Source organism: Sorex araneus, chromosome 6 (assembly GCF_027595985.1).
Source record: "Sorex araneus isolate mSorAra2 chromosome 6, mSorAra2.pri, whole genome shotgun sequence".
In the NCBI taxonomy this organism is placed as follows: Eukaryota; Metazoa; Chordata; class Mammalia; order Eulipotyphla; family Soricidae; genus Sorex; species Sorex araneus.
In genome coordinates this window covers 136,567,975-136,583,793 of record NC_073307.1, presented here as the reverse complement: position 1 = coordinate 136,583,793, position 15,819 = coordinate 136,567,975, and positions in this window count along the sequence as shown.

The window sequence follows — 15,819 nt, the reverse complement described above, 5'->3', positions numbered from 1 at the left end:
ACAGTTTGATCATCTCGGGACTGTCCTTGTGTAAAGATTGGTAAGAGAGTGCAAAGTGTCATAAAAGTCACTGTGGATGAAAGGCACAGAGGAGTAGGAATTCATTCAAAACACCCAAGTCAGTTGGGTAGAGAGAAAGGAGCATCACAAGTTCTTCCCATTTTTGTGTTTTGGACTCATTGGAGGCTATGTGAGAAACTATCTTTGCTTGAGTAATTTATTCAAAGGCAAATATCTGCATGCCCAGGACTCCAGGTGTCACTTCTTCCTACTGTAAGGGGGGGAAGCAGCAGATAGAATCAACATGGAGTAAGAGAGTCAGGGTCCAGAGGGACCTTGACACTGATGGTGGTGTTATGGTAAGTAGCTCCTTTTACATCTCTGAACCTTGATGTTCCCATGTGCAAAGAGAGAAGTTCAGGAGAAATGGTCTCCAGAATACCTGGAGGCTCTGATGTTCAGCAAAAGTCCTCAGCATGAGCAGGTGTCGTTCATATATAGGAGCATCTGAAATAGGGGAGGCACTGGACATACAGCTGCTGAAAGGGAAAAGAAAGCCCAGAAATCAAAGCATTCATTTGGATCTTCTACCTTCTGCTCAGCTCAAGCCTTTCCTTAAAGTGGATCATCCAAGGTACTTGGCCAAGTCACAGGATACTTGGGAGCAGATTTCCTGCTTCCCATCAGTAGTTTTTCCATTAACCATGTACTCAGTAGTTAGCTCCTTGATCACCCTTTGAAAGGGATAAAACAGATTCTTACGGAACCCTGTAATAAACCTGGTGTCAATTCCTGTTCTATACATGTGCCTTACATCAGCTCATTTATTTCTATAAAAATCTAATAAGTGCACCAAAATTACCCAATTCAAAAATTACAAACCACCACCACAATGATGATAGCCTTGTTTTTTATGAGTGCCTTATTAAGATACGGAAAGTAAAGGTTTGAGGATGATTTGCCTGGAGTTGCAAAGCTTGGAACTTGAACCTAAACACACTGGCTGTAGCTAGCATCTGTTAACCTAACCTTTGCACTGCATGGCCTTGTTTTCAAATAGCATATAGGCTCATGAACTCTTATTCAGAGTTACAGAAATGTTCACACAGATGTATTTTTTTAAAAAAATTTGCCCAGTTTTCCTAATGAGAAAGCCACAGATATATAGGGCAATGGACTTTTCTTGACACACCAGGGCAGGGCCCTGAAGATACAGTCCCAGTTTGTCTTTAACTGAAATCTCCAGGCATTGAAAAATCTTTCCTTATAATCTTTCTTTAGTGTAGCCAAGTACGCTATCACTCTGGGTTTACCCAGTGTGTGATCTTATGCAGAGTGAGAGTTTCTTGAGAATACTCCAAAGAAGGGGAAAATAACACCATCCTCTGACCCTTGCTTCTAGTGGAGGAATAACGCCAAATCTAAGATCCTGGGGAAAAAAAGACTTTGTTTTACTGTCTTCAATGTGATATCTGGGGGGTAGGGTGGGGGTGATGGTGTTGGTATATGAAGAATGTGGGCTAACCAATCAATCACTTTTTTTTAATGACCTGAGCAATTGGTGATGCTTTTCTTTATCTTGTACTGAAGAAACTCATTCCTCAGTTAATCCTCAAAATTGAAAGTGGGGAATGTGGCTGTTTTCCAAAGGGATAGGCCAAATCTGGCCCCAGAAGGCTCAGCAGTTGGCAGCCTGTCTTAGAATCCTGGGTGGAGGCCGAGAAAGAGAGCAGGGTGCCTTATGTGTTGCCAAATGCCTCATTCACTCTAGGGTATCAGGACATCAAGCATCAAGCATGCCTCCCAATGACATTCAATTCTAAGAAAATGTTTGGCTTCATCAAAGTAGAACTAATTGACCTCAGGAGAGAATGTGCCCAGAACCATTTGACCCCTTACGGCAGACCTCGGTGGGAGTCATCTCAGGCTTAGGAGAAACTGCCTCTGTTAGTGACTAAGACTTGTGGGTTCAAAGTTCAGGAAACACAGTCATGGGTGCTGAATTTTTTTAGCAGAACATGCACCAACCAGACATCACAGAATAGCTGTCCTCTGCTTGTAACTATCTCATGATTATTCAATAAAATTTTAAAAAAAGAGAAAGAAAAGCCTCCTGTCCAGCCCCTGTGATTCTCTCTAGTAGTTCTCATTACAAAAGAAATTTAAATTATTCTTCATTGTGCAAAAAGTACAATTTTCTTTTACCTTTCCCAAGCTATCACTCTGCAGAGATTTAGTATTTGATATATTCACAGTGCTGGCTTTCAGTAGATAGTTCACAAATAGTTTTTTAACAATACTCGTGGGATGTCAACACATTTAAAAAATTGATTCAAAGAAAGGTGCATCCCAGAAATGAACTTACACGCTTTCAAGCATGGAAAGTGGGGCAATGTGATAAAGTGATAAGATCGCATGGTTGGTCTTTAGAGAACTGAAACTAGATTTCAAGATTTTTGGTTTCAACTCATTCATTGAGGGTCTACCCTAATTTCTTCTGCTCATAGCCAAAACACTGTAAGAACTAGTTTCTGATGGAATGTGTCAACCCATCTGCCTCTAATACTGTCAGAATTGACTTATATCTTGGTACCCCTGTTATCATTATGAGGTACCAAGGGGCCTTCATGGATTTTCCTGTACTGTGGATTTCCAGTACAGTGGATTTTCCTGTACTGGTGAGTACTTGAGAATTGTATGAAAGATTTGCATATACAACTTGGAAGATTAAAAGTTAGAGTTTATTGTACAGATAAAGTAGAAGGATCTGGATTCCTCTCTCCCCCTTCTACCCCTCCCCCACCAGATGTTCAGGTCTCTCTCGACCCCTGAAAGATGTCACCAGTCCTGTCCCCTGGCATTCCTCATCCCATGAATGATCTCTCTGTCTCATCCCATGCAGTCTACTCATCTCCAGTAAACAATGACCAGGTCCCTCCCTGAGTTCCTCTCTATCCCATGTATGCTTTTTTCAGTCTCCGGCCATAGCCACATGCACATGGGCGAGATCCCTGGACCCTTCCCTGGACCTCTCAACTGTACCCCAGCAGTTTCTGTCATCCTGACCTGGCTTTTCTTGTCTCCAGCCATGGCCACACACATGTGGGTGAGACTCCTGAGGTCAGCATCTTGTCACTATTTGGGCATCTGAGCCCTGCCTGAATCTGAGCTTTCCTGGGCATCTGAGCCCTGCTGGACTCTGCCCCTCTCTGGGTCTATCAAGTCTCTCTGTATTCAGCCATCTGTTTAGGTCTTATCTGACCCTGAAGTTTGTGAAAAAGAGGAAAATGCTAGTCTGGGAAGAGGGAAGAGAGCAGTGAGTGAGAAGAGCAGAGAAAGAAAAAGAGAGAGTGAGAGTAAGAAGGGCAGAGAAAGAGAGATGGAGGGAGGGAAGGAAGGAAGAAAGAAGAAAGGGAGAGGGAGGGGAAAGAAGAGAGATAGGGCTGGGGACTTCCTTTTCTCTGCTTCCATAGCCCACCCCCAGCCATCCTATTATCTGTTCTGATTGGCTCCCTGTTCCATGGGCAAGATTAAAAGAGACCAACTAAATTCATCTGGTGCTTCATCTTCTTTCTCCTGCTGTATCAACCTCTTGAATGGAAGTACAAGAGTAGTCTTTCTATTGCACCCCTGCCTTTGCCTACTCCTTCTCCAGAATGAACTAGAGCTATCTTTTAAAAAGGTGTATTCTAACATAACATTTCCTAAAACTCTAGCAATGATTTCCCAAATGTAACCCAGTCCTGCAATCTGAAATCTACGAGGCCGGTGTTATCTGATCCTTCCTTCCTGTGGCCTCGATACATCCTATCTTCTAGGAATTATGTTTTACCCTTTCTGGCTTTTGATTTTTGTGCCCACATTTCAAATTTGAAGATTTTTTTTGTCTGAGGAATACTTTCTGATAAATTTATACATTCTTCTTTTCACATTGTGTTACCTCTCACTTGAATACACATGGCAAGTTAACTACATATTTTTACATGTCCACATTTTTCCCCTCTGTTTTCAGATATAATCTTGGGAAGCTATTAAATCTTTGTATCTTTTCCCTCATCTTTAAAGTTGAGATTAAAATAATTCCTGGTTGAAAGAGTTGTTGTTCTTATTGTGGTGGGAAGATGCTTGCTGGTTGGGTGGGTGTTTGAATATTATCTGTAATGAACTATTGTGAACTACTTTATGAAAATTAAATGTATAAAAATCATAAAAATTATATACATTAAAAAAGAAAGAGTTGTTGTGAAGTGTAACTGAGTTAATTTATGCCACACATTTGGCTCATGGGAAACTGCATAACTATATCCATATACATACATACATATGCATATACACTACCACATATACATCTATGTAAGTTATTAGAAACAATCATATTAAGTACTATATGCAACTACACACAGTTTGTTGTGTGTGATTTCCCCCTCTGTTTTCCATGAAGCTCTTTTATTATCTCTAATTTATCAAGAGTGATGATAGTCAGATCTTGAGTACAATGCAAAGCCAAGCATAGAAGTAGAGTTTGATGGTATTAGAAGGCATTTGCACTAGAGAATCTTTGCCAATGTGAAACTCATTTTTAAAGATATAGACCAGGGCGCTAATAAAAAATGATACTCAACCACTTAACCCATACCTGTTTGCTGAGGCTGATGCAGCTACTGTGTAGCCAAGATGTATTTCGAATCCCAGAGAGTGTAACTTTAGATGGTAGACTCCTTGCTCTTGATTATATTGTTTCTGAAAAACATGAATTTTCATTTTCTATTCTCTCTCCTCATAGATCAGTCCTACCAGGTCAGTTTCAGCTACTCATGTATTTACTACCTAAATATTTGTAACTCTACCGTAGCAGCTTTGCATGTATCCATAGAAGGCAGACTTGAAATGCAACTTGTTTGAGACTTAACAGAATTCTTGTGGTCCTATTGGAATAATATGGCATTCCAGACTTGCCAATTTCTGCATCAAGGTCACCTCCCATCTCCCCTTACCATTGTCTGCTGAGAAGCTACTGTGAGACCATTTCGCATTTTCTCCAGGATGCTGATTAAAATACAGACCTTTCTGCCTCAATATAGAGCTGCAGATTCTTAAATCAATGGCTTGCAATCGAAAATAATCTCTGTAGCAATGGGTCATCCTATAATGCACGTTGCAGGACATCAGACTCCTTTGTCCAAGATGTAATATGGGATGAAAATCACAGAGAACTGGCACTTTTGTCATATTCTTCTTTGCATTGCCTTTGTAAGTTGTAGCCTGTCTGAATATGAAAGTCAGTCAATGTCAGTCAACTCACGCAGATATTACCCTTAGCTGCCTTATCTTGTTGTATGCATCCATGAATAAAATTTATAAAGTTCATGATATCATAGGTATTATATTCTAGTGGGATGACAGACCACAGAAATGGTCATGACAAGTGCAACATAAACAATAATAGATGCTGATATCCATTGCAGAAGAAAAAAGACTAAGCACTTAAATAAATCAGCATTTTAAGATAGGGAGGGAGATGACCCTTAAAAAATAGAGCTGATAATGCACACCTTATTGAAAACTTAATATCTGAGCTAAGACTTCAGAGGAAAAGTCCCTGAGGGGATAGTTAGGCAGAAGGAAAAGCTGAAGCAATATTTATGGAGTATTCAAGAAAAAGCAGCGTGCCCATTGTGTCGAAAAGGGAATAAAGTGAGAGGACTGGATTAAAGACGTGGCAAGGGATTGCAGCTGGCAAGCTCATGTGGACTCTGTGAAGACTGTGGCTTTGCATGAATGGATATAGGAAAAGATCACAGAGTTTGCAGTTTCACATCTTTCATTGCAAAACAAAGGATATGGGTACCCCAAGCCACAGAACACAAAGCTGAAGCTTAAGGAATTAGTAGGAAGCCTAAACTTTCAGGACCACCTTCTTCCAACAAGTCATTATTTATAGGCTCCTCTGAAGCCCCTCAATGTGCTCTGGCTCGACAGCCTGCATCCTGACTGCCCCAGTGCCATCATCTTGGCTCTTCTTAAGTGCTTACTTGGTTTCTCTATGCTTTATCTTCCAAGATGACGTCTCATCCCCAGTTACCAGAGTTAAATCTGAATATGTCTTTGGAGTCACTTCTACTTATCAGGTCTTCCTTCATTTTCCTTTAAAGAGAAAGTCTCCGTTTCCTCTTGCCAGCTGCTATGAGCCATCGCATTTTTAACTGCCCCCATCCCACATTTTTAACATTCCTGACAATTCTTGGGTTTTTCTGATACATGGGCAGTTAACAGTTGTCCAATATCATAATATTCTGCCCCAGAGTTTAGGCTAAAATAATGAACAATCCCTAAGGCAAATAAATGGTCAGAACAGTCTGATTCTTGCATTTTCTGTAACATTCTTGTCAATAGATAAGAAATGCAGAGTCCAATTTTAATTTTAAAGTGCCTGAACCAAAAAAATAATAATCCTTATCTTTAACTTCCCTGCATTTTCTGTAACACAAAGACCCAGTTTTCCTATAAAACTCCACACATTGTGTGTAAATTTTGGTACAAACATATGTTTTTTATTGATGTTATCAAACCAGGGCCTCTCATATGCAAAGTACATGATCTAGTTCTTTGATATTAATTCCTAGACTCAATAATGGCTTTAGTGATCAATGTTACATATTTAATTATATTATATGATAGGATGATGTGATAACTTTATTTTTGACTTGATAACTATGTGTTTGACTTGATGAAAAACTGACAAACCTGTTTCCCATTGTGACAGCATCATTTTATATTCTTACAAGTAAAGTGTGGGAGCTCTGATTTATCCACAGCCTCGCCAACATTTGTTACTATCTTTTTTTATTATTGTATTTATAAGTGGGTCACTGTCACTGTCACTGTCATCCTGTTGCTCATCGATTTGCTCAAGCAGGCACCAATAACGTCTCTATTGTGAGACTTGTTACTGTTTTTGGCAAATTGAAAATACGCCACGGGTAGCTTGTCAGGTTCTGCTGTGTGGATGAGATACACTCAGTAGCTTGCCATGCTCTCTGAGAGGGAAGGAGGAATCAAACCCGGGTCGGTCGCATACAAGACAAACGCCCTACCGGCTGTGCTATCGCTCTAGCCCTTATAAGTGGGTATGAGTGATATCTCATTTCCATTTTTCATTTTAATATCCCTAATGGCCAATGATATTAAGCAATTTTCATGATTGTATTGGATGTATGTATATATGTAAGATATATAAGGCTCTCTTCTATATGTGCATATATATATTTTATGAATGGTGCTCAGATCTTACTCCTCACTCTGCACTCAGGAATCACTCGAGGCAAGGCTTGGGGAACCATTTGTGGAGTTAGGGATAGAACTAGGGTCAGCCACTGCAAAACAAGTGCCCTACCTGCTGTACTATTATGCTCCAGCCCTTGCGAAATTTGTTTAAAGGATCATCAAACCAAGAAATAAGGAAATGCTAATAAATGGTATTTGGAAGTTCCTACAGATAATACCATTTGTACTATTGAATGACTAGGAGTTTGTATAAATTTGGCATAATTTTATCCTTAACATTAGAATATCTTACTGAAAATGAGAGTATATTGCTGACTATGAGACATTTGTTTATGGGGTATAAAAATCAAAGATAAGTAACAAAAATTATGTTTGTATATATGTGTATATATACATCTATATACCTCTCTCTATATCTCCTGGGGTCACACCAGTGGTGCTTAGGTCTTAATACTGGCTCTGTACTCAGGGATCACTCCTAATGGTGTTTGGGGAATGATATGTGTGGTGAAGGGGAATGAATTTCAGTCAGCTGCATGCAAGGCAAGCGCCTTACCTATTGCACCATTCCTCCAGCTAGATAAATGACAAGCTTTAATAATTTTTTCTTTCAGTACCATTTTGATGATCGAAATAAGAGCAGAGCAGTGAGTTTGTTGATAGAAATCACATGATGAGAAAGAAAGAGAATTGCTGGAATGTCCCAGAATTGCTGAGAAAGGATGGGCCCTATAGCAACACCTCTGAGGTGAGGTATTAGCCTCAGACTGGAGCATGAACAATTCTTCAGCTGTAACAGGAAGAAGAGAACAATATATGGCTCTAGTTATCAGCACCTGGTAAATATTGGAATCCCAGGAGTTTTCTTCTAATTACTTTTGTTTCCTCCATGAAATTAGAAAGCAAGTACAACAGAAGAGAATTTTTTGCCCTTTTTTATGAATACTAGTATTTCTTAACTCAGACACTTCATCTCTGAGTGTCTGAGTTAAGACACTCAGGTGGATTAGAAGAATGAAATGTGCTTTGCCTAGGTATGTATTGCCAAGGAATACTTCAAACTCATCCAATGGACTAGGTAATTAGACTACACATTGTCAAATAATTTCACTCTTACTTGATTATCTGATTTACTGATTTAATGGTTTACTCATTATTTATTGAACTGACCAGTAACTTTGGGTCCATATAATCTCTAGCTCCTAACTTACAGATTTCTCTTTCTGTCCTGTTCATTATTTTGGGTGTCTATTTGTTCAACTAAATAAAGTATGGACTGTCAACATATGCCCAACCCAAAAGTGTCTTTCTGGCTTTTGAAGTCATTCTACCTCTGGACTCCAGATGGTTTTTATTACACTAAAGACTTTCTCAATAACTAACTAAAACATGGTTTCCTCTCCCACAAAAAATTTTATTCAGTGTCTGTTCTCACGCATGAAGGTACTGGCAGAGGAACCCAGGTGTGTGGGACCCGGGGCTGAGACCTGCAAGCCTGCTTGGATCAGCACTGGGCCTCTTCTGCCCAGATTTCCCATTTTCCAGTAGCTAGGTGGTCACACCCAGGGACTGCCCCCGGCACTGTGTAATCCCACCAATGGCCAACATCCAGAGACTTAAAACCAAGTTCCAGGAAGCTTGGACATCTTATAGCCTACTTCTCCCTCTGGGAGAACCTGGCAAGCTACCGAAAATTTCCTGCCCACATGGGAGAGCCTTGTAAACTCCCCATGGTGTATTCATATGCCAAAACCATAACAATGCTGGGTCTCATTCCCCTGACCCTAAAAGAGCCTCCAATGCGGCATCGTTGGGAAGGATGAGTAAGGAGAGGCTTCTAAAATCTCAGGGCTAGGACAAATGGAGACATTACTGAGACCGCTTGAGAAATTCAATGATCAACAGGATGATGATGATGATCCATTCTCAGTAATTATCTCAATCATTGTAATAATCTTTGTTTCTTTCATTTCTCCTTTTCACTATTGTCTCCTTAAGGAGACCATTGGAGGGTTCTCTTAGTCCTTTCTTCAAGAAAACTCAAGGAATTGGCCACTTTTCTTGATGGCCACTTATCATCACCTGAATTTAGAACAATGCCACATCTCATTATTGCAACAACTGTATGAATATTATTTCTGTTGCATTTCTCTACATTTATGAAATCTATTCTACTTTATCTAGCCTGATTCTCAAACCTCAAATATTACCTTCTCCCCTTGCTTACCCTTGTCTAACTGTGCTGATCTTTTTATGGGGGAGGTCAGTGGGGGACATACCGGACAATGCTCAGGGGTTACTCCTGGTTCTGCACTGAAGAATCACTTCTGGCGGTGCCCCAGGGAGCATATAGGATGCTGGGGATCAAACCTGGGTCAGCTAAGTGTAGGCAGTCAACTTACCTGCTGTATTACCTCTCTTTTTTTACCTTTAAAAAAATCTTCCATTTCAAAAGATCTAACTTGCTTTTTCTAAGACAATTTTAAATGTCCCTTTGGCTAGAAAGTTTTCCTATCTGGCCCTTGATGATTTCTGCATAGTTATCACCTCTTCACAAATGCCTTCTTTGACTATATTATCTAAAATAGGTGTCTCCAATCTAATTCCCATTGTCCTTATCATACTCTCGTCTTGTGTTGTCCCATTCTTCACAATCTTTTAAGTCTATTTCTTCACTAGACCGAGAGATTGGATATACAAATGAATAATAGGAAAAAAAGATCTTTGACCCACAACCTGCAGCAGCCTGCCCAGTAAACCAGCCTTCATATCTACAATAAACATCCTAGGAAGCCAACCTATTATATGTCATACTCTCAAGAAGTCAGATTGCTATCTCTCCTGACAATCCAGTAAGCTAAACAATAACTTCTGTAACAATTGACTCAAAATAGTCAAGATTTGATTAATAATTGTCAGCTTTACTAATTTGTCCCTAGCTCTGACTTTAGACAAACTAGAGTGATCCAAATATGTACCCCTAACCAACCATATAGGCACCTTATTTCTCTGCTGCCTATCTAGAGATCCCCTGTCCAATTCCCTCTAGTCAGAGTGTGCTTGAAGACTTCCCCCTTTTGTCACCATAAAGTTTTCCCATTCCTTTGCCTGCTTTTGAATTTCTTCCAAGATGCAAGTGATAGTGGCGGACTCCTTTTGTATAGCCAATCCAGCAAATAACTTTTGCTTTACTCAATTAGGTTGTTTATTTTCAAAGAACTATAAAGAGTAATCGACCATGTCTTGCTATGATTGCATTACCAAGGCAATAATGCCTATAACCTTAGTAATTGCTCAATAAATATTTAGTGAATTAGTGAGTGAATGAATGGGAATCTAAAATTATCAGGTAGCCAATTCTTTGCCACTCTATTTTCAAACATTCCTTTATTACTTCAAATATGTCTACTTTTACAAAACACAAGAACACATACTCAGCAAAACTTTTTATATATACATGGTACAAATTCAAAGTCTTTCTCCATGAGACTTGTTCTGAATTATCCCTACCTTCACTAACTCTCCCTTCTCTGAATTCATGCAGCACATAGCATCTCATCAGTATACATTATTTTTTAGGTCATGCAGTATCCACTCTATCCTAGGTTTTCTTGGTATCATTCAGAATGTCTGACATGTTACAATAATTAGAATAATGTTAATAACAGTTGACTCTTATAATATCTCTAAGAAACATATACTGTTGGCATTCTTAGTTTACAGTTGGTGAAACTAAAGGCACTGAGATCAATTCCATTTGCTAGAGTAGTGAATTAGTAATAAATAGAGTTGAAGTTTGAATTCAGACTTGCATACTTACATACGTGTCATAACTATAGATTATATACATATTTTTCCTTTGCTGGTATGCATATTAATTAATGATTTTGAAGATAATGAAATAAGCAAATTTAAATATTTTCACAAACAGAGAGAATGTGTACAGATTCTATGATAAGTTCCAACAGGTTAAATGTAGCAAGACAGTTTGTTGACTAGATGAAGCACATACTGAGCTCCAAATTCTCTGCTCTTGTTCTACCCTGCAGCCGAGATCTCAGAAGAGTCCTCTGCTCCCCAGGACTTTTCATCCATAACATGTTATTAAGTAACTTTGACTTACATTGAAGCTGTTTTCCTTTCAAATGTGGAATCAAACACTGAATGTGAATTATTTGGTAATAAAAGCCAGTCAGTTTGGGTTATCACACTAAAATCAGTTTCACCATTCCTTTTGAAATATGGTCTGGGTGCAAAGGAGAAGGCTCAAAACCACCAAGCAGTTAAGTATGTCCTGCAGTAGCTTGCCTTAAGGTACCATGGGATAAGCAATTTATTGAAGACATCAAGAACTATGCCATGTCTGCTTTGTCTGTTACATGTACAGACATTAGAATTAATTACACTTAGAATTAATCACACTCCATTGGGATATACATTACAATATAAATTTGTGTTTTGTGTTACATTGCCTATTTTGAGTATAAGGACTGAAAAAAATCTTTTGACTGTCTACACATGAGGTGTTTTAATAACACATGTTTGCAGATTTATCAAGAACGTCGCTCAGGAAAGACTTGAAAGCACTTACAAAAATAGTGTTGGATCAAGGAAATATAAATGTAACCTTCATTTAGGAACGTGTCTTTAAAGGGATCTAGGTAACATCATTCTTTTTCCAGAAGCAAGGAAAACTGCTACATTCAGTAAATATAATCCAATTAATTGCTTGAATTAAGTATAAGAGATTACCAAAGCACAAAGTATGAGGAAATTCCTCAGGATCAGTTAATTCTGGAAAATGCTTCTCAAATGTGTCAGCCACAAGTCTTGCTTCATGTGACATTCCAAAGAAGATGGATGAATTCATCATAAAATTCCTAAGAACTAAGTTCCCCACATAATCGCCACTCCAACAATATATGTAAGCATATAACATACATACATTATATACATGCATGTACTTGTATAAAAATGTTAAAAAACAATTATATGTATATGTAATTTACATTTTCTTGTTTGTACTTTTTAAAATTTCTCCTGAATTTTCTATTGTGAGCATAAATTACTGCTAAATTTCAAACAGTTTCCTTCTGAGAAATATCACTTTTATTCATGATTATTTGTGGCTATTAAAGGTGTTTTATTCTGTCTCATGATATGATTCCTCTTACTAGTCATGCTCACAGCTTTAAATGTTCTCATTCATTCAGTTAATTAGCCGTTTTTTTACATTTAAAAATTTTTATTTTATTTTATTGAATAACTGGGAAGCAGAGCATTACACAGCTGTGCATGATTGGGCTTCAGTGACACAATGTTCCAACACCCATCCCTCCACCAGTGTAATTTCCCAGCACCAATATCCCCAGTTTTCCTCCCCCTGCATAACATCCCCCACCCCACCCTGCCTCTATGACAGGCACCTATCTTTGCTTCCTCTTTCTTTCTCTTTCTCTCTCTCATTTCAGTCATTATGGTTTGCAATACAGTTATTGAAAGGTTATCATGTATATCCCTTTACCTACTTTTAATACTTTTCTTGTCCAGAGAATCTGATTTCTAGTTTTTTTGAGGAATGTTCAAAATGTTTTTGAATGTTTTCTAAAAAGGCTGGACCAGTCTGCATTCCCACCAGAAATGAATAAGGGTCTCTTTCTCCTTGTATTCATAAGATTTTTATTTATTTAAAAATTATTAGTGAATCACTGTGGGGTACAGTTACATACTTACAAACTTCCGTGCTTGCATTTAAATCATGCAATGATTGAGTACCCATCTCTCTACCAGTGCCCATTTTCCACCACCAATGATCCCAGTATCCCTCCCACCATCCCTCTCCCCTCCCCGCCGCCACACCCTGACTCTGTGGTAGGGCATTCCCTTTTGTTCTCTCCTTTTGGGTGTTGTAGTTTTCACTAGAGACATTAAGTGACCATTGTGTTCGATCTATAGTCTATGTTCGGCTCGCATCTCTCAACCCGAGTTGGTCCTCCAAATACCCTTTATTAGGTGTTCCCTTCTCTATCTGAACTGCCTTTTCCCCCAGCATTCGAGGCCAAGGCCGGCTTCCAAGTCACGGAGTAGACCTCCTGGTCCTTATCTCTACTATTCTTGGGTGTTAGTCTCCCATTCTGTTACTTTATATTCCACAGATGAGTACAATCTTTCTATGTCTCTCTCTCTCTTTCTGACTCATTTCACCTAACATGATACTTTCCATGTTGATCCATTTATATATGCAAATTTCATGATTTCATCTTTTCTAATATCTGTATAGTATTCCATTGTGTAAATGTACCAAAGTTTCTTTAACCAGTCATCTGTTCTTGGCCACTCGAATTTTTTCCAGATTTTGGCTATTGTAAACAGTGCAGCAATGAACATACAAGTGCAGATGTCATTTCTACTATACTCTTTTGCCACTCCAGGATACGTTTCCAAAAGTGGTATAGCTGGGTCAAATGGGAGTTCAATTTCTAATTTTTTTAAGGATCTTCCATAATGTTTTCCAAAAGGACTAAACCAGCCGGCATTCCCACCAGCAGTGGGAATCCCTTTCTTCCCACATCTGCGCCAACAATGCTTTTGTTCTTTTGGATGTGGGGCAGACTTTGTGGTGTAAGATGATATCTCATTGTTGTTTTGATCTGCATCTCCCTGATGATTAGTGATTAAGAGCATTTTTTCATGTGCCTTTTGGCCGTTCGTATATCTTCTTTGAGAAAGTTTCTGTTCATCGCCCCATTTTCTGATGGGTTGGATGTCTTCTTTTTGTAGAGTTCAACTAGTGCCTTGTATGTCCTTGATATCAACCCCTTATCTGATGGGTATTGAGTAAATATCCTTTCCCATTCTGTTGACTGTCTTTGTATTTTGGTCACTGTTTCTTTTGAGGTGCAGAAGCTTCTTAGTTTAAGATAGTCCCATTTGTTTATCTCTGTTTCCACTTGCTTGGCCAGTAGCGTGTCATCTTTGAAGATACCGTTTGCTTCAATGTTGTGGAAGGTTTTGCCAACCTTGTCTTCAATGTATTTTATGGACTCTGGTCTGATGTTGAAGTCTTTAATTCATTTTGATCTGATTTTCATACATGGTGTTAGGTAGAGGTCTGAGCCCATTTTTTTGCACATAGTTGTCCAATTTTGCCAGCACCATTTGTTAAAGAAGCTTTCCTTTCTCCATTACACGTTTCTTGCTCCCTTATCAAAGATTAGGTGATCATATATTTAAGGGTGTGTATAAGGATATTCAAACCTGTTCCATTGGTCTGCTGCTCTGCCTTTGTTCCAGTACCATGCTGTTTTAATTATTACCGCTTTACAGTAGAGATTGAGGTTGGGGAGGATGATTCATCCCATATTCTTTTTGCCTAGAATTGCTTTAGCTATTCGTGGAGGTTTCTTGTTTGATATGGATTTCAGGAGTGTTTGATCCACTTCTTTGAAGAATGTCATGGGTATTCTTACAGGGATCGCATTGAATGTGTATAATGTTTTGGGGAGTATTGCCATTTTGACAATGCTAATTCTCCAAATCAATGAACAGGGGATATCTTCCATTTCCTTGTGTCCTCCTTTATTTCATGAAGTAACGTTTTCTGAGGCATAGCGGTGAACAGAAGTGGTGAGAGTGGGCATCTTTGTCTTGTCCCTGATCTTAGAGGGAAGGCTCTTAGTTTTTCCCCATTGAAGATGATGCTGTTTAAATTCCTTCGCTCAGAGATTTCACATTAAAGGATGTTCGCTGGCTCTCTGGGCAGTGCAATCAAAATGTTTTTCCAGTCTTTCCGACCATCTGCTGCCCAAAAGGGCAAAGCAGCCCTTACAGTGTGTTTCTCCTCTCCTTAGACCTGCAACTTGATTAACATCTTTGATTCTACTTCCTAATATTTACCATTCTATATGGACACAGAAATAGACACTTTTAGGCTTGTAGAGTGACACTCCTGGGGACATCTTGCTACAGACTCAGACTACAGTGCTCAGGCTGGATCAATCACTCCTAATCCCAGCAGGGTCTAAATCTAGTTATTACCTTTTAGATCATGACATAATTTGCCCATGATCATAATCTTAACTTATAGTTAAGCATTATGGCACTTTGGTCAGGAAAATTTTGGTACCAGGGTAGCTCATAGCTCATTGCTTGCCCGGGTCCATCCCGTCCCTTGTCAGGACCCTGCTTTTTGGGGAGCTAGGAAGTAAGGGCAACTGAGGCTTAAGTTGAGAGAGCAGATGTCCAGGAGGTAATAGTATCTGGAGTCAATCAACTCCTAAGCCAAAGACTTGTCTTTTTTTTTTTTAATTTTATTTTATTGAATCACCATGTGGAAAATTACAATGCTTTCACGCTTAAGTCTTAGTCATACAATGCTGAAACAACCATCCCTTCACCAGTGCCCATATCCCACCACCGAAAAAAAGAAAAAAACCACAGTACGCCTCCCATCCCGCCCACCCCCACAGCCCCCCCCCCTTGTAACTGATAAATTTCACTTTACTTTCTATTTACTTTGGTTACATTCAATATTTC